This window comes from Oncorhynchus mykiss, chromosome 6, assembly GCF_057628025.1.
Source record: "Oncorhynchus mykiss isolate SJ-2025 chromosome 6, ASM5762802v1, whole genome shotgun sequence".
Lineage (NCBI taxonomy): Eukaryota > Metazoa > Chordata > Actinopteri > Salmoniformes > Salmonidae > Oncorhynchus > Oncorhynchus mykiss.
The window spans coordinates 62200594-62221598 of record NC_143027.1 but is presented as its reverse complement, the minus strand read 5'-3'; the positions used below and the strand labels follow the sequence as shown (position 1 = coordinate 62221598).

The 21005-nt window shown below is 40.3% G+C and overlaps 9 non-coding genes across 9 annotated transcripts; all 9 read left to right on the top strand.

The window, feature by feature from the left end:
- Nucleotides 1-2478: 2478 nt before the first annotated feature.
- Nucleotides 2479-2551, top strand: trnaf-gaa (transfer RNA phenylalanine (anticodon GAA)). The gene has a single exon. It is a non-coding gene; the product is annotated as a tRNA-Phe (tRNA).
- A 2892-nt stretch (nucleotides 2552-5443) lies between these two features.
- trnaf-gaa (transfer RNA phenylalanine (anticodon GAA)) lies at nucleotides 5444-5516 on the top strand. The gene has a single exon. It is a non-coding gene; the product is annotated as a tRNA-Phe (tRNA).
- A 1413-nt stretch (nucleotides 5517-6929) lies between these two features.
- On the top strand, nucleotides 6930-7001 carry trnaf-gaa (transfer RNA phenylalanine (anticodon GAA)). Its single transcript has one exon. It is a non-coding gene; the product is annotated as a tRNA-Phe (tRNA).
- A 1486-nt stretch (nucleotides 7002-8487) lies between these two features.
- On the top strand, nucleotides 8488-8560 carry trnaf-gaa (transfer RNA phenylalanine (anticodon GAA)). Its single transcript has one exon. It is a non-coding gene; the product is annotated as a tRNA-Phe (tRNA).
- A 3136-nt stretch (nucleotides 8561-11696) lies between these two features.
- On the top strand, nucleotides 11697-11769 carry trnaf-gaa (transfer RNA phenylalanine (anticodon GAA)). Its single transcript has one exon. It is a non-coding gene; the product is annotated as a tRNA-Phe (tRNA).
- An 808-nt stretch (nucleotides 11770-12577) lies between these two features.
- trnaf-gaa (transfer RNA phenylalanine (anticodon GAA)) lies at nucleotides 12578-12650 on the top strand. Its single transcript has one exon. It is a non-coding gene; the product is annotated as a tRNA-Phe (tRNA).
- Nucleotides 12651-15785: 3135 nt separating this feature from the next.
- trnaf-gaa (transfer RNA phenylalanine (anticodon GAA)) lies at nucleotides 15786-15858 on the top strand. The gene has a single exon. It is a non-coding gene; the product is annotated as a tRNA-Phe (tRNA).
- A 1413-nt stretch (nucleotides 15859-17271) lies between these two features.
- Nucleotides 17272-17343, top strand: trnaf-gaa (transfer RNA phenylalanine (anticodon GAA)). Its single transcript has one exon. It is a non-coding gene; the product is annotated as a tRNA-Phe (tRNA).
- Nucleotides 17344-18829: 1486 nt separating this feature from the next.
- trnaf-gaa (transfer RNA phenylalanine (anticodon GAA)) lies at nucleotides 18830-18902 on the top strand. Its single transcript has one exon. It is a non-coding gene; the product is annotated as a tRNA-Phe (tRNA).
- Nucleotides 18903-21005: the final 2103 nt, after the last annotated feature.

Sequence of the window (21005 nt, the reverse complement as noted above, 5' to 3'; positions counted from 1 at the left end):
TCATGTGTCCCGTTAAAGCTCAGTGGCTGATGAAGAAAAATAACGTAGCATGACTATTTATAGCAGCATATGATTTAATAGTTGTTTCACCCTAATGAATTGATGTCAACTGATATACTCATGGTAAAAATATATATAATTTTACATTAGAAAGTGTTATGGGATTTTTTATGAATAATGACTAAATGAGGTATAACTATAACTGGCAAGAATTCTACCCTGTCTTTCTTGTAGTGTTAAATAATGTTTGTTCATTAGGAAGGGGTTATATGGCATGGACCTAGGAAGAAATGAATGTATGTGGGGGTAGAAAGAGAACGGAGAGGCACATTAACCTATGTTTGAACCGACCTGGCTGTATATCTGCGGAGATAGGACAGGGAGAGCCCCTCCAGAGCTCTAGTATCTGGGGGAGCCTGGAACTGTCAGCTGAGTGGTTATAATCTGTGGTGAGACTCATGAGAAAGTCCCTATGTTGGTGTGTATGTATGTGCGTAGGTTAGGATGGTTTAAAAGGAATGTAATGTGTAAACTAGAGAGCTCTCGCAAATAAATCGGGATCTGATCAATTGTGAGCTGGGAATTCTGTCTGTTTTATTTAAGACCAGAACTTTACAACCTCTGGGTATCAGACAGATGAACATAAATTGGAATCTATGAACATTGATTACAAAATTACTGTAGCCTACTAAGAGGCACCTGGTGCAAAGCTGATTGATATACAGTGCAAGAAAAAGTGTGAACCCTTTGTTAATTACCTGGATTTCTGCATAAATTGATCAAACTTGATCTAACCTTCATCTAAGTCACAACAATAGACAGTGTGCTTAAACTAATAACACAAATAGTTTTTCTCGTCTACATTGAAAAAATAATTTAAAAATTCAGTGGAGGTTGGAAAAAGTATGTGAACCCCTAGGCTAATGACTTCTCCAAAAGCTAATTGGAGTCAGCTAACCTGGAGTCCAATGAATGAGAATATTGGAGATGTTGGTTAGAGTTGCCCTGCCCTACACAACTCACAAAATTTGAGTTTGCTCTTCACAAGAAGCATTGCCTGATGTGAACCATGCCTCGAACAAAAGAGATCTCAGAAGACCTAAGATTAAGAATTGTTGACTTGCATAAAGCTGGAAAGGGTTACAAAAATTCTAAAAGCCTTGATGTTCATCAGTCCACATTAAGACAAATGGTCTATAAATGGAGAAAGTTCAGCACTGTTGCTACTCTCCCTAGGCGTGGCTGTCCTGCAATGATGACTGCAAGAGCACAATGAGGTGAAGAATCCTAGAGTGTCAGCTTAAGACTTACAGAAATCTCTGGAACATGCTAACATCTCTGTTGACGAGTCTACGATACGTAAAACACTAAACAATAAAGGTGTTCACGGGAGAACACCACGGGAGAAGACACTGCTGCGCAAAAAAAAACAATTTCTGCACGTCTGAAGTTCGCAAAAGAGGACCTGGCTTGACACTACTTGACACCACAGCACTACTGGAAATGTATTCTGTGGACAGATGAAACTAAAGTTAAGTTGTTTGGAAGGAACACACCATGTGTTGAGAAATTACTTTTTTTAAGAGGCACAGCACACCAACATGAAAACCTCACCCCAACTGTAAAGTATGGTGGAGGGAGCATCATGGTTTGGGTCTACTTTGCTGCCTCAGGGCTTGGACAGCTTGCTAGCATCAACGGAAAAATAATTCCCAAGTTTATCAAGACTTTTTGCAGGAGAATATAAGGCTGTCTGCCAATTGAGGGTCAACAGAAGTTGGGTGACGCAACAGGACAACGACCCAAAACAGAAGTAAATCAACAGAATGGCTTCAGAAGAAAATACATCTTATGGAGTGGCCTAGTCAGTCCTGACCTCAACCCGATTGAGATGGTGGCATGACCTCAAGAGAGCGGTTCACACCAGACGTCATAAGAATATTGCTGAACTGGAAGTTTTGTAAAGAGGATTGATCCAAAATTCCTCCTGATCGTTGTGCAGGTCTGATCCGCAACTACAGAAAACGTTTGGCCAATAAATAAACTTGCTACACTGTCAGATCTAATTAAAATGGTAATACACAAGTGTTTCTTCTATTATATGCAGAGTAATAGTTTTTTCTTAAGTTCGGTGCGAAATTAAACAAATTAATTATATGGCCAGTTCCGGTACTATGGAATCATTGTCCATCACTCACAGCACACCACTTAAATCATGTGTCAAATAATTTAAAGATTATTTCCATGTGCTTACACAATTGATATTATTGATTGATGAGAACCTCACAAGTGTCTTCTTGTCCAGTGACTGGACTTAACTGTCCCTCCAGTCTGACGCAAGCCACCTGTGAGAACATTTGATGTTTTAGTGCAGTGTTATGAAGGGGAGATACATACATATCCTAAAGTCAACTAAATCAATTAGACAGCTAACAAGACACCTTAGAAAATAATGAGAAATAATATTTTAGCAGGATGGCTGAAATAGTTCAGTTGGGAGAGCGTTAGACTGAAGATCAAAAGGTCCCTGGTTCGATCCCGGGTTTCGGCAAGTGTTTATTTTGCGAGACTTCTAAATTTGGCCTGAAACACAGGTTCAAAGGGTACATTTAGTTGGGAGATTATGGGTTGGACAAAACCCTGAACTCTCCTCAACTCCTCCACCCTTTCTCCGTGACCCAACCTATACTCAGAGGATTTCATATTATTCTGTATGTATATCAAAGGTACTCCATTTAATATGATATGTTACATTTCATATTGTATGTATTATTAGGAATGTCCATCATCCATTTCAGATGATATGAATTACAATTTGTATGATGTTAAGAATTTCCAAAACGTACAATACATTACAAATTAGCAACATGTACAATATGTTAAGATTTTGCTAAACGTATGATATGCTACGAATTCCAATTTGTCTTTCACGTCTGACTCAATTTGTTTTAATGACATTACACATTTATTTTGGGATCCAACACTGTAAACGTAATTTAAACTTTTTCAAAAGAAGGCGAGAGAGGACACAGAAGAGAGGACGCAGGACTTGAGCAAATCTAATTGAGAAAAGGCCAACAGAGGAGTGGCCGTCCCGACTCGATAGCCTTCTCCCAGAGAGGAAGCACAAGAGTATCCTCCTACCTGAGTCCTTCGCAGAAGAGTTTTGAGATCCGCTACACCCCCTATGAATCAGCTGTTTTTTACTGGGAGGAGAAAAGCATGCAAATATTTAAAAACAATATGCTACATATCCTTTTATCGATAAAATGTCTAGCACAACTAGCTACTGTACATGTATTTGTACTACTTTACACATTTAATTTGTGATTAATCCCATGTAGCCTAAATGTAATTTGCATAATGATGCTTGAGTGAAGGAGTCTCATTTCCTTCAAGCACATTTGTTTCCACATTTCCTGCTCTCCTTGATAGATGATCGGAATAGTTTGTCACATTATCATCAAAATAATCTGTCAGCCCCAATATTTCCATACTAAGCTGAAATCATTGTGTGATTTTATATTAGGCCTTTGTTTTGTCACACCCAGCTAGCTAAAATTAGATACTTTGAAATTACTTCACCAACGCTACAGCTAGCTAGCTGTTGATATTGAATACACATGCACTTACTTATGCTTGTGTGTTGTGTGTTCTAATGTGCTGAGCAAGTTGAGATGTTAGCTAAAGGTTAAACACTATTAATTTAATGTTCCAACTAAACATCCGATCTGCTCACTGTGATTAAATGTTACATGTTATAGTCATAATTACAAATAGCAGATATGAAGCGGCCCACCTTCAAAAAGTTGCCAGATGGGAGCCTTGTCCTGAAAGACACCAGCCTTTATCCGTTGTATGTGCCCTCAACACCTGTGCCCTGCTGGGCCTCTGTCCGAGCCCTCGAGGCCTGTGTCTGGCTGGGCGTTACCCTAAACCTAAGCTAGCCCTTTAATCTAACCCTTACCATAAACCTTCAACCTAACTCCTAACCTTAACCCTAACCTTTATTCCTAACCCCTAGCTAATGTTAGCCAGCTAGCTAACATTTCTAACTTTTGCATGATTGTAATTCGTAACATATCATTTGAAATGGATGATATGCATCCAAAAAACAATACCAAATAGATGTATCAGATTTACGTACAGAATAATATGAAATGCTCTGAGACCATGTTGCTGTCTGTGATCTCCACATGTGTGCCCGGTTGGGCTTCTGTCCATGCTCCATGACTATGCTCGGCTGTCCCTCAGTCAGCCCCCAGTCCTCCTTACTATTTTTTAAGCTTATACAGCATCATTTTTCATGTATTTATTACTCAACAGTATTCTCTCCTTCTTCTTAATTCACTCACAAAAGCCCTTATCTGTCACGCCCTGACCTTAGAGAGACGTTTTATTTCTCTATGTGGTTAGGTCAGGGTGTGATGTGTGGTGGGCATTCTATGTTTTCTGTTTGTATGTTTTTGCCGGGTATGGTTCTCAATCAGGGACAGCTGTCTATAGTTGTCTCTGATTGGGAATCATTCTTAGGCAGCCTGTTTTGCCACCTTAGTTGTGGGTAGTTGACTTTGTTAGTGGCCTGTATAGCCCTAGTAAGCGGTGTGGTGTTGGTTCTTGTTTTTGTTTGCGACATTCAAAATAAAAAGAAATGTACGCTCACAACGCTGCACCTTGGTCCGGTCATTTCCCTGATGACGTTCGTGACATTATCTGAATGCTCTAATCACATTTTGATCTATTAATGTCAGTCTTTGAATGCTCCATTGTATAAACTACACCGAATAATAATATAAACGCAACATGCAACAATTTCAAAGATTTTACTGAGTTACAGTTCATATAAGGAAATCAGTCAATGTAAATAAATTCATTAGGCCCTAATCCATGGATTTCACATGACTAAGAATACAGATATGCATCTGGTCACAGATACCTTTAAAAAAAAAGGTAGGAGCATGGATCTGAAAATCAGTCAGTATCTGGGGTGACCACCGTTTGCCTCATGCAGTGCGACACATCTCCTTTGCATAGAGTTGATCAGGCTGTGGCCTGTGGAATGTTGTCACACTACTCTTTAATGGCTGTGTGAAGTTACTGGATATTGGCGGGAACTGTAACACGTTGTCGTACACGTTGATCCAGAGCATCCCATACATGCTAAATGGTGACATGTCTGGTGAGTATGCAGGCCATGGAAGACCTGGGACATTTTCAGCTTCCAGGAATGGTGTACAGATTCTTACGAATCTGTCCCCTCCACCTATTACCAGATAGACTGAAGATCTAAAGGTCCCTGGTTGGGTTTCGGCAGGAACAGTTTTTGCGAGAGGTCTACATTTGGTTCGTGACATTCATAAAAAATAACGTGTGCGTGATTACTCCATCCAGGTGGAGGCATTTGTCATTCGCTGTTGGAGAAAGATTAATAGAAAATAAGGTGGCTGAAATAGCTCAGTTGGGAGAGCGTTAGACTGAAGATCTAAAGGTCCCTGGTTCGATCCCGGGTTTCGGCAGGAACAGTTTTTGCGAGAGGTCTACATTTGGTTCGTGACATTAAGGAGCCGATAAGATCTTCATTGTATACACCATAAGCTCGTCCCTTCCACCTATTACCAGATAGCAGAGTGGCGCAGCGGAAGCGTGCTGGGCCCATAACCCAGAGGTCGATGGATCGAAACCATCCTCTGCTATGTATTTTACATGTGGACAATTCGGCGAAGACAAAAACAGATCATAAGATAATATAAAAAGCCTTTATGCAATAGAAATGATACCTACCATACAGTTAAGATTTGACAAAATAAAAGGATACGTTTGTTTTCAAAGAATGCGTTAAAATTGTATTTGTAAGCAATACTATAACTTATATAATATATCAACTATAAAGTATGAATGGGTGAGTTAGACCACATTAATATTGCGTCATCCTGAAGGGTAAGTGCAAATTTGATGAATCATGATCATGATCTGTCACGCCCTGACCTTAGAGAGCCGTTTTATTTCTCTATGTGGTTAGGTCAGGGTGTGATGTGTGGTGGGCATTCTATGTTTTCTGTTTGTATGTTTTTGCCGGGTATGGTTCTCAATCAGGGACAGCTGTCTATAGTTGTCTCTGATTGGGAATCATTCTTAGGCAGCCTGTTTTGCCACCTTAGTTGTGGGTAGTTGACTTTGTTAGTGGCCTGTATAGCCCTAGTAAGCGGTGTGGTGTTGGTTCTTGTTTTTGTTTGCGACATTCAAAATAAAAAGAAATGTACGCTCACAACGCTGCACCTTGGTCCGGTCATTTCCCTGATGACGTTCGTGACATTATCTGAATGCTCTAATCACATTTTGATCTATTAATGTCAGTCTTTGAATGCTCCATTGTATAAACTACACCGAATAATAATATAAACGCAACATGCAACAATTTCAAAGATTTTACTGAGTTACAGTTCATATAAGGAAATCAGTCAATGTAAATAAATTCATTAGGCCCTAATCCATGGATTTCACATGACTAAGAATACAGATATGCATCTGGTCACAGATACCTTTAAAAAAAAAGGTAGGAGCATGGATCTGAAAATCAGTCAGTATCTGGGGTGACCACCGTTTGCCTCATGCAGTGCGACACATCTCCTTTGCATAGAGTTGATCAGGCTGTGGCCTGTGGAATGTTGTCACACTACTCTTTAATGGCTGTGTGAAGTTACTGGATATTGGCGGGAACTGTAACACGTTGTCGTACACGTTGATCCAGAGCATCCCATACATGCTAAATGGTGACATGTCTGGTGAGTATGCAGGCCATGGAAGACCTGGGACATTTTCAGCTTCCAGGAATGGTGTACAGATTCTTACGACATGGGACCCTGAATTATCATGCTGAAACATGAGGTGATAGCGGCAGATGATTGGCATGAAAATGTTGGCTTATGGTAGAGAAATAGCTCAGTTGGGAGAGTGTTAGACTGAAGATCTAAAGGTCCCTGGTTCGATCCCGGGTTTCGGCAGGAACAGTTTTTGCGAGAGGTCTACATTTGGTTCGTGACATTAAGGAGCCGATAAGATCTTCATTGTATACACCATAAGCTCGTCCCCTCCACCTATTACCAGATAGCAGAGTGGCGCAGCGGAAGCGTGCTGGGCCCATAACCCAGAGGTCGATGGATCGAAACCATCCTCTGCTATATATTTTACATGAGGACAATTCGGCGAAGACAAAAACAGATCATAAGATAATATAACAAGCCTTTATGCAATAGAAATGATACCTACCATACAGTTAAGATTTGACAAAATAAAAGGATACGTTTGTTTTCAAAGAATGCGTTAAAATTGTATTTGTAAGCAATACTATAACTTATATAATATATCAACTATAAAGTATGAATGGGTGAGTTAGACCACATTAATATTGCGTCATCCTGAAGGGTAAGTGCAAATTTGATGTGTTCACCCTCTCATGGACAATGGATAAAATAACACGTCATTTTATCTGAGTAGTTCTAGAACTTCCATTACACATTGAGAGCCTGTGTCTGTTAGGAAGAAGACTCCAGATCAACTGAGGCTCATTTTCGTAGCTGTCGTCAGTAATTGGGTTAGCCTAATTTGAACAAAAATTCTAATTGAAAGTATGTGTGAGTTTGTCAGGGGACCAGCAGGTGGACGCTTCAAAAATAACGTGTGCGTGATTACTCCATCCATGTGGAGGCATTTGTCACTCGCTGTTGGAGCCGATAAGATTTTCATTGTATACACCATAAGCTCGTCCCCTCCACCTATTACCAGATAGCAGAGTGGCGCAGCGGAAGCGTGCTGGGCCCATAACCCAGAGGTCGATGGATCGAAACCATCCTCTGCTATGTATTTTACATGTGGACAATTCGGCGAAGACAAAAACAGATTATAAGATAATATAAAAAGCCTTTATGCAATAGAAATGATACCTACCATACAGTTAAGATTTGACAAAATAAAAGGATACGTTTGTTTTCAAAGAATGCGTTAAAATTGTATTTGTAAGCAATACTTATATAATATATCAACTATAAAGTATGAATGGGTGAGTTAGACCACATTAATATTGCGTCATCCTGAAGGGTAGGTGCAAATTTGATGTGTTCACTACCACCCTCTCATGGACAATGGATAAAATAACACGTCATTTTATCTGAGTAGTTCTAGAACTTCCATTACACATTGAGAGCCTGTGTCTGTTAGGAAGAAGACTCCAGATCAACTGAGGCTCATTTGCGTAGCTGTCGTTAGTAATTGGGTTAGCCTAATTTGAACAAAAATTCTAATTGAAAGTATGTGTGAGTTTGTCAGGGGACCAGCAGGTGGACGCTTCAAAAATAACGTGTGCGTGATTACTCCATCCATGTGGAGGCATTTGTCACTCGCTGTTGGAGAAAGATTAATAGAAAATAATCATGATCCTAAAGTCAGCAGAATACACCAGACAGCCAACCACACCACAACCACTTTAAGGTGGCCGAAATAGCTCAGTTGAGAGAGCGTTAGACTGAAGATCAAAAGGTCCCTGGTTCGATCCCGGGTTCCGGCAGGAACAGTTTTTGCGAGAGGTCTACATTTGGTTCGTGACATTAAGGAGCCGATGAGATCTTCATTGTATACACCATAAGCTCGTCCCCTCCACCTATTAACAGATAGACTGAAGATCTAAAGGTCCCTGGTTCGATCCCGGGTTTCGGCAGGAACAGTTTTTGCGAGAGGTCTACAATAGTTCAGTTGGGAGAGCGTTAGACTGAAGATCAAAAGGTCCCTGGTTCGTTCCCGGGTTTCGGCAAGTGTTTATTTTGCGAGACTTCTAAATTTGGCCTGAAACACAGGTTCAAAGGGTACATTTAGTTGGGAGATTATGGGTTGGACAAAACCCTGAACTCTCCTCAACTCCTCCACCCTTTCTCCGTGACCCAACCTATACTCAGAGGATTTCATATTATTCTGTATGTATATCAAAGATACTCCATTTAATATGATATGTTACATTTCATATTGTATGTATTATTTAGGAATGTCCATCATCCATTTCATATGATATGAATTACAATTTGTATGATGTTAAGAATTTCCAAAACGTACAATACATTACAAATTAGCAACATGTACAATATGTTAAGATTTTGCTAAACGTATGATATGCTACGAATTCCAATTTGTCTTTCACGTCTGACTCAATTTGTTTTAATGACATTACACATTTATTTTGGGATCCAACACTGTAAACGTAATTTAAACTTTTTCAAAAGAAGGCGAGAGAGGACACAGAAGAGAGGACGCAGGACTTGAGCAAATCTAATTGAGAAAAGGCCAACAGAGGAGTGGCCGTCCCGACTCGATAGCCTTCTCCCAGAGAGGAAGCACAAGAGTATCCTCCTACCTGAGTCCTTCGCAGAAGAGTTTTGAGATCCGCTACACCCCCTATGAATCAGCTGTTTTTTACTGGGAGGAGAAAAGCATGCAAATATTTAAAAACAATATGCTACATATCCTTTTATCGATAAAATGTCTAGCACAACTAGCTACTGTACATGTATTTGTACTACTTTACACATTTAATTTGTGATTAATCCCATGTAGCCTAAATGTAATTTGCATAATGATGCTTGAGTGAAGGAGTCTCATTTCCTTCAAGCACATTTGTTTCCACATTTCCTGCTCTCCTTGATAGATGATCGGAATAGTTTGTCACATTATCATCAAAATAATCTGTCAGCCCCAATATTTCCATACTAAGCTGAAATCATTGTGTGATTTTATATTAGGCCTTTGTTTTGTCACACCCAGCTAGCTAAAATTAGATACTTTGAAATTACTTCACCAACGCTACAGCTAGCTAGCTGTTGATATTGAATACACATGCACTTACTTATGCTTGTGTGTTGTGTGTTCTAATGTGCTGAGCAAGTTGAGATGTTAGCTAAAGGTTAAACACTATTAATTTAATGTTCCAACTAAACATCCGATCTGCTCACTGTGATTAAATGTTACATGTTATAGTCATAATTACAAATAGCAGATATGAAGCGGCCCACCTTCAAAAAGTTGCCAGATGGGAGCCTTGTCCTGAAAGACACCAGCCTTTATCCGTTGTATGTGCCCTCAACACCTGTGCCCTGCTGGGCCTCTGTCCGAGCCCTCGAGGCCTGTGTCTGGCTGGGCGTTACCCTAAACCTAAGCTAGCCCTTTAATCTAACCCTTACCATAAACCTTCAACCTAACTCCTAACCTTAACCCTAACCTTTATTCCTAACCCCTAGCTAATGTTAGCCAGCTAGCTAACATTTGTAACTTTTGCATGATTGTAATTCGTAACATATCATTTGAAATGGATGATATGCATCCAAAAAACAATACCAAATAGATGTATCAGATTTACGTACAGAATAATATGAAATGCTCTGAGACCATGTTGCTGTCTGTGATCTCCACATGTGTGCCCGGTTGGGCTTCTGTCCATGCTCCATGACTATGCTCGGCTGTCCCTCAGTCAGCCCCCAGTCCTCCTTAGTATTTTTTAAGCTTATACAGCATCATTTTTCATGTATTTATTACTCAACAGTATTCTCTCCTTCTTCTTAATTCACTCACAAAAGCCCTTATCTGTCACGCCCTGACCTTAGAGAGCCGTTTTATTTCTCTATGTGGTTAGGTCAGGGTGTGATGTGTGGTGGGCATTCTATGTTTTCTGTTTGTATGTTTTTGCCGGGTATGGTTCTCAATCAGGGACAGCTGTCTATAGTTGTCTCTGATTGGGAATCATTCTTAGGCACCCTGTTTTGCCACCTTAGTTGTGGGTAGTTGACTTTGTTAGTGGCCTGTATAGCCCTAGTAAGCGGTGTGGTGTTGGTTCTTGTTTTTGTTTGCGACATTCAAAATAAAAAGAAATGTACGCTCACAACGCTGCACCTTGGTCCGGTCATTTCCCTGATGACGTTCGTGACATTATCTGAATGCTCTAATCACATTTTGATCTATTAATGTCAGTCTTTGAATGCTCCATTGTATAAACTACACCGAATAATAATATAAACGCAACATGCAACAATTTCAAAGATTTTACTGAGTTACAGTTCATATAAGGAAATCAGTCAATGTAAATAAATTCATTAGGCCCTAATCCATGGATTTCACATGACTAAGAATACAGATATGCATCTGGTCACAGATACCTTTAAAAAAAAAGGTAGGAGCATGGATCTGAAAATCAGTCAGTATCTGGGGTGACCACCGTTTGCCTCATGCAGTGCGACACATCTCCTTTGCATAGAGTTGATCAGGCTGTGGCCTGTGGAATGTTGTCACACTACTCTTTAATGGCTGTGTGAAGTTATTGGATATTGGCGGGAACTGTAACACGTTGTCGTACACGTTGATCCAGAGCATCCCATACATGCTAAATGGTGACATGTCTGGTGAGTATGCAGGCCATGGAAGACCTGGGACATTTTCAGCTTCCAGGAATGGTGTACAGATTCTTACGAATCTGTCCCCTCCACCTATTACCAGATAGACTGAAGATCTAAAGGTCCCTGGTTGGGTTTCGGCAGGAACAGTTTTTGCGAGAGGTCTACATTTGGTTCGTGACATTCATAAAAAATAACGTGTGCGTGATTACTCCATCCAGGTGGAGGCATTTGTCATTCGCTGTTGGAGAAAGATTAATAGAAAATAAGGTGGCCGAAATAGCTCAGTTGGGAGAGCGTTAGACTGAAGATCTAAAGGTCCCTGGTTCGATCCCGGGTTTCGGCAGGAACAGTTTTTGCGAGAGGTCTACATTTGGTTCGTGACATTAAGGAGCCGATAAGATCTTCATTGTATACACCATAAGCTCGTCCCCTCCACCTATTACCAGATAGCAGAGTGGCGCAGCGGAAGCGTGCTGGGCCCATAACCCAGAGGTCGATGGATCGAAACCATCCTCTGCTATGTATTTTACATGTGGACAATTCGGCGAAGACAAAAACAGATTATAAGATAATATAAAAAGCCTTTATGCAATAGAAATGATACCTACCATACAGTTAAGATTTGACAAAATAAAAGGATACGTTTGTTTTCAAAGAATGCGTTAAAATTGTATTTGTAAGCAATACTTATATAATATATCAACTATAAAGTATGAATGGGTGAGTTAGACCACATTAATATTGCGTCATCCTGAAGGGTAGGTGCAAATTTGATGTGTTCACTACCACCCTCTCATGGACAATGGATAAAATAACACGTCATTTTATCTGAGTAGTTCTAGAACTTCCATTACACATTGAGAGCCTGTGTCTGTTAGGAAGAAGACTCCAGATCAACTGAGGCTCATTTGCGTAGCTGTCGTTAGTAATTGGGTTAGCCTAATTTGAACAAAAATTCTAATTGAAAGTATGTGTGAGTTTGTCAGGGGACCAGCAGGTGGACGCTTCAAAAATAACGTGTGCGTGATTACTCCATCCATGTGGAGGCATTTGTCACTCGCTGTTGGAGAAAGATTCATAGAAAATAATCATGATCCTAAAGTCAGCAGAATACACCAGACAGCCAACCACACCACAACCACTTTAAGGTGGCCGAAATAGCTCAGTTGGGAGAGCGTTAGACTGAAGATCTAAAGGTCCCTGGTTCGATCCCGGGTTCCGGCAGGAACATTTTTTGCGAGAGGTCTACATTTGGTTCGTGACATTAAGGAGCCGATAAGATCTTCATTGTATACACCATAAGCTCGTCCCCTCCACCTATTAACAGATAGACTGAAGATCTAAAGGTCCCTGGTTCGATCCCGGGTTTCGGCAGGAACAGTTTTTGCGAGAGGTCTACAATAGTTCAGTTGGGAGAGCGTTAGACTGAAGATCAAAAGGTCCCTGGTTCGTTCCCGGGTTTCGGCAAGTGTTTATTTTGCGAGACTTCTAAATTTGGCCTGAAACACAGGTTCAAAGGGTACATTTAGTTGGGAGATTATGGGTTGGACAAAACCCTGAACTCTCCTCAACTCCTCCACCCTTTCTCCGTGACCCAACCTATACTCAGAGGATTTCATATTATTCTGTATGTATATCAAAGATACTCCATTTAATATGATATGTTACATTTCATATTGTATGTATTATTAGGAATGTCCATCATCCATTTCAGATGATATGAATTACAATTTGTATGATGTTAAGAATTTCCAAAACGTACAATACATTACAAATTAGCAACATGTACAATATGTTAAGATTTTGCTAAACGTATGATATGCTACGAATTCCAATTTGTCTTTCACGTCTGACTCAATTTGTTTTAATGACATTACACATTTATTTTGGGATCCAACACTGTAAACGTAATTTAAACTTTTTCAAAAGAAGGCGAGAGAGGACACAGAAGAGAGGACGCAGGACTTGAGCAAATCTAATTGAGAAAAGGCCAACAGAGGAGTGGCCGTCCCGACTCGATAGCCTTCTCCCAGAGAGGAAGCACAAGAGTATCCTCCTACCTGAGTCCTTCGCAGAAGAGTTTTGAGATCCGCTACACCCCCTATGAATCAGCTGTTTTTTACTGGGAGGAGAAAAGCATGCAAATATTTAAAAACAATATGCTACATATCCTTTTATCGATAAAATGTCTAGCACAACTAGCTACTGTACATGTATTTGTACTACTTTACACATTTAATTTGTGATTAATCCCATGTAGCCTAAATGTAATTTGCATAATGATGCTTGAGTGAAGGAGTCTCATTTCCTTCAAGCACATTTGTTTCCACATTTCCTGCTCTCCTTGATAGATGATCGGAATAGTTTGTCACATTATCATCAAAATAATCTGTCAGCCCCAATATTTCCATACTAAGCTGAAATCATTGTGTGATTTTATATTAGGCCTTTGTTTTGTCACACCCAGCTAGCTAAAATTAGATACTTTGAAATTACTTCACCAACGCTACAGCTAGCTAGCTGTTGATATTGAATACACATGCACTTACTTATGCTTGTGTGTTGTGTGTTCTAATGTGCTGAGCAAGTTGAGATGTTAGCTAAAGGTTAAACACTATTAATTTAATGTTCCAACTAAACATCCGATCTGCTCACTGTGATTAAATGTTACATGTTATAGTCATAATTACAAATAGCAGATATGAAGCGGCCCACCTTCAAAAAGTTGCCAGATGGGAGCCTTGTCCTGAAAGACACCAGCCTTTATCCGTTGTATGTGCCCTCAACACCTGTGCCCTGCTGGGCCTCTGTCCGAGCCCTCGAGGCCTGTGTCTGGCTGGGCGTTACCCTAAACCTAAGCTAGCCCTTTAATCTAACCCTTACCATAAACCTTCAACCTAACTCCTAACCTTAACCCTAACCTTTATTCCTAACCCCTAGCTAATGTTAGCCAGCTAGCTAACATTTCTAACTTTTGCATGATTGTAATTCGTAACATATCATTTGAAATGGATGATATGCATCCAAAAAACAATACCAAATAGATGTATCAGATTTACGTACAGAATAATATGAAATGCTCTGAGACCATGTTGCTGTCTGTGATCTCCACATGTGTGCCCGGTTGGGCTTCTGTCCATGCTCCATGACTATGCTCGGCTGTCCCTCAGTCAGCCCCCAGTCCTCCTTACTATTTTTTAAGCTTATACAGCATCATTTTTCATGTATTTATTACTCAACAGTATTCTCTCCTTCTTCTTAATTCACTCACAAAAGCCCTTATCTGTCACGCCCTGACCTTAGAGAGCCGTTTTATTTCTCTATGTGGTTAGGTCAGGGTGTGATGTGTGGTGGGCATTCTATGTTTTCTGTTTGTATGTTTTTGCCGGGTATGGTTCTCAATCAGGGACAGCTGTCTATAGTTGTCTCTGATTGGGAATCATTCTTAGGCAGCCTGTTTTGCCACCTTAGTTGTGGGTAGTTGACTTTGTTAGTGGCCTGTATAGCCCTAGTAAGCGGTGTGGTGTTGGTTCTTGTTTTTGTTTGCGACATTCAAAATAAAAAGAAATGTACGCTCACAACGCTGCACCTTGGTCCGGTCATTTCCCTGATGACGTTCGTGACATTATCTGAATGCTCTAATCACATTTTGATCTATTAATGTCAGTCTTTGAATGCTCCATTGTATAAACTACACCGAATAATAATATAAACGCAACATGCAACAATTTCAAAGATTTTACTGAGTTACAGTTCATATAAGGAAATCAGTCAATGTAAATAAATTCATTAGGCCCTAATCCATGGATTTCACATGACTAAGAATACAGATATGCATCTGGTCACAGATACCTTTAAAAAAAAAGGTAGGAGCATGGATCTGAAAATCAGTCAGTATCTGGGGTGACCACCGTTTGCCTCATGCAGTGCGACACATCTCCTTTGCATAGAGTTGATCAGGCTGTGGCCTGTGGAATGTTGTCACACTACTCTTTAATGGCTGTGTGAAGTTACTGGATATTGGCGGGAACTGTAACACGTTGTCGTACACGTTGATCCAGAGCATCCCATACATGCTAAATGGTGACATGTCTGGTGAGTATGCAGGCCATGGAAGACCTGGGACATTTTCAGCTTCCAGGAATGGTGTACAGATTCTTACGAATCTGTCCCCTCCACCTATTACCAGATAGACTGAAGATCTAAAGGTCCCTGGTTGGGTTTCGGCAGGAACAGTTTTTGCGAGAGGTCTACATTTGGTTCGTGACATTCATAAAAAATAACGTGTGCGTGATTACTCCATCCAGGTGGAGGCATTTGTCATTCGCTGTTGGAGAAAGATTAATAGAAAATAAGGTGGCTGAAATAGCTCAGTTGGGAGAGCGTTAGACTGAAGATCTAAAGGTCCCTGGTTCGATCCCGGGTTTCGGCAGGAACAGTTTTTGCGAGAGGTCTACATTTGGTTCGTGACATTAAGGAGCCGATAAGATCTTCATTGTATACACCATAAGCTCGTCCCTTCCACCTATTACCAGATAGCAGAGTGGCGCAGCGGAAGCGTGCTGGGCCCATAACCCAGAGGTCGATGGATCGAAACCATCCTCTGCTATGTATTTTACATGTGGACAATTCGGCGAAGACAAAAACAGATCATAAGATAATATAAAAAGCCTTTATGCAATAGAAATGATACCTACCATACAGTTAAGATTTGACAAAATAAAAGGATACGTTTGTTTTCAAAGAATGCGTTAAAATTGTATTTGTAAGCAATACTATAACTTATATAATATATCAACTATAAAGTATGAATGGGTGAGTTAGACCACATTAATATTGCGTCATCCTGAAGGGTAAGTGCAAATTTGATGAATCATGATCATGATCTGTCACGCCCTGACCTTAGAGAGCCGTTTTATTTCTCTATGTGGTTAGGTCAGGGTGTGATGTGTGGTGGGCATTCTATGTTTTCTGTTTGTATGTTTTTGCCGGGTATGGTTCTCAATCAGGGACAGCTGTCTATAGTTGTCTCTGATTGGGAATCATTCTTAGGCAGCCTGTTTTGCCACCTTAGTTGTGGGTAGTTGACTTTGTTAGTGGCCTGTATAGCCCTAGTAAGCGGTGTGGTGTTGGTTCTTGTTTTTGTTTGCGACATTCAAAATAAAAAGAAATGTACGCTCACAACGCTGCACCTTGGTCCGGTCATTTCCCTGATGACGTTCGTGACATTATCTGAATGCTCTAATCACATTTTGATCTATTAATGTCAGTCTTTGAATGCTCCATTGTATAAACTACACCGAATAATAATATAAACGCAACATGCAACAATTTCAAAGATTTTACTGAGTTACAGTTCATATAAGGAAATCAGTCAATGTAAATAAATTCATTAGGCCCTAATCCATGGATTTCACATGACTAAGAATACAGATATGCATCTGGTCACAGATACCTTTAAAAAAAAAGGTAGGAGCATGGATCTGAAAATCAGTCAGTATCTGAGGTGACCACCGTTTGCCTCATGCAGTGCGACACATCTCCTTTGCATAGAGTTGATCAGGCTGTGGCCTGTGGAATGTTGTCACACTACTCTTTAATGGCTGTGTGAAGTTACTGGATATTGGCGGGAACTGTAACACGTTGTCGTACACGTTGATCCAGAGCATCCCATACATGCTAAATGGTGACATGTCTGGTGAGTATGCAGGCCATGGAAGACCTGGGACATTTTCAGCTTCCAGGAATGGTGTACAGATTCTTACGACATGGGACCCTGAATTATCATGCTGAAACATGAGGTGATAGCGGCAGATGATTGGCATGAAAATGTTGGCTTATGGTAGAGAAATAGCTCAGTTGGGAGAGTGTTAGACTGAAGATCTAAAGGTCCCTGGTTCGATCCCGGGTTTCGGCAGGAACAGTTTTTGCGAGAGGTCTACATTTGGTTCGTGACATTAAGGAGCCGATAAGATCTTCATTGTATACACCATAAGCTCGTCCCCTCCACCTATTACCAGATAGCAGAGTGGCGCAGCGGAAGCGTGCTGGGCCCATAACCCAGAGGTCGATGGATCGAAACCATCCTCTGCTATATATTTTACATGAGGACAATTCGGCGAAGACAAAAACAGATCATAAGATAATATAACAAGCCTTTATGCAATAGAAATGATACCTACCATACAGTTAAGATTTGACAAAATAAAAGGATACGTTTGTTTTCAAAGAATGCGTTAAAATTGTATTTGTAAGCAATACTATAACTTATATAATATATCAACTATAAAGTATGAATGGGTGAGTTAGACCACATTAATATTGCGTCATCCTGAAGGGTAAGTGCAAATTTGATGTGTTCACCCTCTCATGGACAATGGATAAAATAACACGTCATTTTATCTGAGTAGTTCTAGAACTTCCATTACACATTGAGAGCCTGTGTCTGTTAGGAAGAAGACTCCAGATCAACTGAGGCTCATTTTCGTAGCTGTCGTCAGTAATTGGGTTAGCCTAATTTGAACAAAAATTCTAATTGAAAGTATGTGTGAGTTTGTCAGGGGACCAGCAGGTGGACGCTTCAAAAATAACGTGTGCGTGATTACTCCATCCATGTGGAGGCATTTGTCACTCGCTGTTGGAGCCGATAAGATCTTCATTGTATACACCATAAGCTCGTCCCCTCCACCTATTACCAGATAGCAGAGTGGCGCAGCGGAAGCGTGCTGGGCCCATAACCCAGAGGTCGATGGATCGAAACCATCCTCTGCTATGTATTTTACATGTGGACAATTCGGCGAAGACAAAAACAGATTATAAGATAATATAAAAAGCCTTTATGCAATAGAAATGATACCTACCATACAGTTAAGATTTGACAAAATAAAAGGATACGTTTGTTTTCAAAGAATGCGTTAAAATTGTATTTGTAAGCAATACTTATATAATATATCAACTATAAAGTATGAATGGGTGAGTTAGACCACATTAATATTGCGTCATCCTGAAGGGTAGGTGCAAATTTGATGTGTTCACTACCACCCTCTCATGGACAATGGATAAAATAACACGTCATTTTATCTGAGTAGTTCTAGAACTTCCATTACACATTGAGAGCCTGTGTCTGTTAGGAAGAAGACTCCAGATCAACTGAGGCTCATTTGCGTAGCTGTCGTTAGTAATTGGGTTAGCCTAATTTGAACAAAAATTCTAATTGAAAGTATGTGTGAGTTTGTCAGGGGACCAGCAGGTGGACGCTTCAAAAATAACGTGTGCGTGATTACTCCATCCATGTGGAGGCATTTGTCACTCGCTGTTGGAGAAAGATTAATAGAAAATAATCATGATCCTAAAGTCAGCAGAATACACCAGACAGCCAACCACACCACAACCACTTTAAGGTGGCCGAAATAGCTCAGTTGAGAGAGCGTTAGACTGAAGATCTAAAGGTCCCTGGTTCGATCCCGGGTTCCGGCAGGAACAGTTTTTGCGAGAGGTCTACATTTGGTTCGTGACATTAAGGAGCCGATAAGATCTTCATTGTATACACCATAAGCTCGTCCCCTCCACCTATTAACAGATAGACTGAAGATCTAAAGGTCCCTGGTTCGATCCCGGGTTTCGGCAGGAACAGTTTTTGCGAGAGGTCTACAATAGTTCAGTTGGGAGAGCGTTAGACTGAAGATCAAAAGGTCCCTGGTTCGTTCCCGGGTTTCGGCAAGTGTTTATTTTGCGAGACTTCTAAATTTGGCCTGAAACACAGGTTCAAAGGGTACATTTAGTTGGGAGATTATGGGTTGGACAAAACCCTGAACTCTCCTCAACTCCTCCACCCTTTCTCCGTGACCCAACCTATACTCAGAGGATTTCATATTATTCTGTATGTATATCAAAGATACTCCATTTAATATGATATGTTACATTTCATATTGTATGTATTATTAGGAATGTCCATCATCCATTTCAGATGATATGAATTACAATTTGTATGATGTTAAGAATTTCCAAAACGTACAATACATTACAAATTAGCAACATGTACAATATGTTAAGATTTTGCTAAACGTATGATATGCTACGAATTCCAATTTGTCTTTCACGTCTGACTCAATTTGTTTTAATGACATTACACATTTATTTTGGGATCCAACACTGTAAACGTAATTTAAACTTTTTCAAAAGAAGGCGAGAGAGGACACAGAAGAGAGGACGCAGGACTTGAGCAAATCTAATTGAGAAAAGGCCAACAGAGGAGTGGCCGTCCCGACTCGATAGCCTTCTCCCAGAGAGGAAGCACAAGAGTATCCTCCTACCTGAGTCCTTCGCAGAAGAGTTTTGAGATCCGCTACACCCCCTATGAATCAGCTGTTTTTTACTGGGAGGAGAAAAGCATGCAAATATTTAAAAACAATATGCTACATATCCTTTTATCGATAAAATGTCTAGCACAACTAGCTACTGTACATGTATTTGTACTACTTTACACATTTAATTTGTGATTAATCCCATGTAGCCTAAATGTAATTTGCATAATGATGCTTGAGTGAAGGAGTCTCATTTCCTTCAAGCACATTTGTTTCCACATTTCCTGCTCTCCTTGATAGATGATCGGAATAGTTTGTCACATTATCATCAAAATAATCTGTCAGCCCCAATATTTCCATACTAAGCTGAAATCATTGTGTGATTTTATATTAGGCCTTTGTTTTGTCACACCCAGCTAGCTAAAATTAGATACTTTGAAATTACTTCACCAACGCTACAGCTAGCTAGCTGTTGATATTGAATACACATGCACTTACTTATGCTTGTGTGTTGTGTGTTCTAATGTGCTGAGCAAGTTGAGATGTTAGCTAAAGGTTAAACACTATTAATTTAATGTTCCAACTAAACATCCGATCTGCTCACTGTGATTAAATGTTACATGTTATAGTCATAATTACAAATAGCAGATATGAAGCGGCCCACCTTCAAAAAGTTGCCAGATGGGAGCCTTGTCCTGAAAGACACCAGCCTTTATCCGTTGTATGTGCCCTCAACACCTGTGCCCTGCTGGGCCTCTGTCCGAGCCCTCGAGGCCTGTGTCTGGCTGGGCGTTACCCTAAACCTAAGCTAGCCCTTTAATCTAACCCTTACCATAAACCTTCAACCTAACTCCTAACCTTAACCCTAACCTTTATTCCTAACCCCTAGCTAATGTTAGCCAGCTAGCTAACATTTCTAACTTTTGCATGATTGTAATTCGTAACATATCATTTGAAATGGATGATATGCATCCAAAAAACAATACCAAATAGATGTATCAGATTTACGTACAGAATAATATGAAATGCTCTGAGACCATGTTGCTGTCTGTGATCTCCACATGTGTGCCCGGTTGGGCTTCTGTCCATGCTCCATGACTATGCTCGGCTGTCCCTCAGTCAGCCCCCAGTCCTCCTTAGTATTTTTTAAGCTTATACAGCATCATTTTTCATGTATTTATTACTCAACAGTATTCTCTCCTTCTTCTTAATTCACTCACAAAAGCCCTTATCTGTCACGCCCTGACCTTAGAGAGCCGTTTTATTTCTCTATGTG